Genomic DNA, 2,707 nt, shown 5'->3' on the forward strand with positions numbered 1-2,707 from the left:
GGATGAGAATAAGACGTGAGGAATTTACTTTTAATCAGGTCACGATAATTAAGGTGATGATATTAACATTGTGTAATTAATCTAAATGACATGCAGCAGGTCACACCATCAGTTGGCAGTGCACGTGGGTGCTGAGGTCACACAGTTCCCCCACTGATTGTTAAGTGTGATGACGGTGATGTTTGTAATTAATATAAGGGACCTTTTTTTTTTTTTTGGTAAAACTTAAATGGTGCCGAAGTAGTGAGAGGCGACAGGAAAACTAGTTCTAACGGCAGACAGCGGGACGCCCGACCTCACATAAACCCGCAATTGATACCACCATTGTTGTAGCGGTGAAATGGCTTGTTCGTGCGCAGGCCGAAAAGATAAAACAGATCCAATCCGTTCATGGTATTTGCAGAAAAGCTGACAGCAGCACGAACCAGGATGTGTTTGCTGTTCCTCAGCACATCTCAAAAACAAATTATAATCCCTTTGAAAAACCACAGTGGTTGATTTTAGCCGCACGCTTGCAGACGTGTGCGTGCGTCCAACCTAGCATGTGCCTGTGGCTCAAACTCAGGTCTTATTTGCATAAAGTCCACACGAGGGTTGTTGTTGTCACAGAAGAGGTTAATGAGAGCAAAGTGGAAAAAAAAATAGATATAGATATAGATATAGATATAGATATAGATATATGTATGTATATATAGATGCTGTTTTCCTTATCGCGGTTCTCTATATCTATATCTATAGATATAGATAGATATATGTCTATCTATATCTATCCTTTCGCTTCTTCAGTACATCGCAGATTTCAATCTCGCGAAATTTTCACTATACCAATGAAATATAGCAAAACTAAAAAGAAAAGTAAATAAAAATAATTATACATACGAAGGTTTTCACTTGACAAAAAAAAAATTATACATATGAAGGTTTTCACTTGAATGTGGATTCTCGTTTTAAAATTGAGATAAAGGCATTTGCATACGATATGTATATATATATATGCATATATGTATATATTAAAGTGACAGTACATATATGCATATATGTCTAAATATATATACATACATATATATGTATCCATTTTGCAGATTTGTATCAAATTGAATATGGAGTGCGAGTCCATCGGCCCATGTGTTTCATTGTGTTTAAAAGGTAACTTTCACTAATTAATAACCCTGATTATTGTGTTCATTTTGACAACCCTAAAATTAACCTAGGGTTCAATTAGAAGAATGGAATTCTTTGAATTTTAATTACTCATACCTTCCACAAGAGAGCACTATCTGGTGTTCAAATTCATAATTCCATGTATCCTGTCTATTCATGTCAGCCCTAGCTTATACTGCATATACTGCAAGTGGTTCCCAAACTTACACTGCAGCGCCCTCCGCAGGTCAACACGTTTACAGCTTTTGGAAATGTCATTCACAAATAGTTCTTATTGAACCCAGTGACGAATTAAAGGACAAAGAAAGTAAGTATAGAAAATGATGTTCACTTAGGTGAGCCCTCACAGCCTCTGCCTGCTGTAGCTCTGTGCAGCCCAAAGAGGGCGCCCCTACTACCAACACACCAGGGATGGCATCTTCCTCTTCTTACTCTTCTTCTTCTTTGGCTCAAACTCTTTGAAATCCCTCCTCTTCTTATTTTTCCGTTTTTTTTTTGTTTTGTTTTGTTTTTGTTTTTGGAAAGAATGAGCTTAGAAATGGGATGAGCTCAGAATATAAATATGTCAAGAGTCAAGGCCACACTCACTTCAGATGACAGCCTACTGTGCATCCAATGGCTTTAAACCCTACATGACATCGTACCAAGAACTCACATAGGAATAGAAAGCCATAGGACACAGTTGTAGTTTGAATCTCAGATGCAGGTGGAAGCAGCAAACTAACAGGGGAACACAGGGTTGGTGGTGGTGACGGCCCAAAGAGGTAGAACCAAACTCCCAGGTGAACTTTCACACAGACACCGTACTTCCCCTGGTTCCACCTGAGAGAAACCCCACGCCTGAATCGACAGGTGACACCAGCAGCGACACCTGCTGTTCTCCTTCTCCTTCTCCTTCTGGTGTTTGTCGATCCTACGCGGATGAAAAAAGCCGTTTTCGCATCAACGTCTGCTGGGAAAGGCACCAGTGTTAACGAGTTCAAAACAGATTACGTAAAGTCTTTCTACATTCTGTGGCAACCCCCTGCTTCCCCCTCGCCCCGAGCACAAAAGACAGCATTACCTCAGCGTTTCAATTCAGACGCTGAGCACAGAAAAAGCTTAGTAGTTTCAATCCGGGGCCAGGAAGTTGGCGGACCCCCCGCTCCCTCCCCACTTGTACCGAGTGAGCCTTGCGTTTAAACCCCAAAAAAAAAATCAAATAATCTGTCATTATTTGACCAATTCCAAAAGAGTGAACCTGGATGCTGCGAGCACCAAACTGTCAGTTAAGTTTCTGGACCACTTCGGCGTAGACTCAGCACTCAGAGCTACGCAGGTCAAATCTGCTCACACAGGAGTCTGCTCAGAAAACAGCAGCCTCTGTAATAACATCAGGGCAAAAAAAAAAAAAACAGGGGAAGAAAAATGCCCTGGGATACAGGAAACAAACCGGGACAGAGGAGGCATTCGCTGACATTGTATCAAGTGCAACGCTGAGGTATTTGAGGCACACAGGGGCCAGGTATTTATCAGACACTGTTCCTTGTGCCTCCTCCATCTCCAG

The sequence above is a fragment of the Cynoglossus semilaevis genome, chromosome 10 (genome assembly GCF_000523025.1).
Source record: "Cynoglossus semilaevis isolate Cse_v1.0 chromosome 10, Cse_v1.0, whole genome shotgun sequence".
In the NCBI taxonomy this organism is placed as follows: Eukaryota; Metazoa; Chordata; class Actinopteri; order Pleuronectiformes; family Cynoglossidae; genus Cynoglossus; species Cynoglossus semilaevis.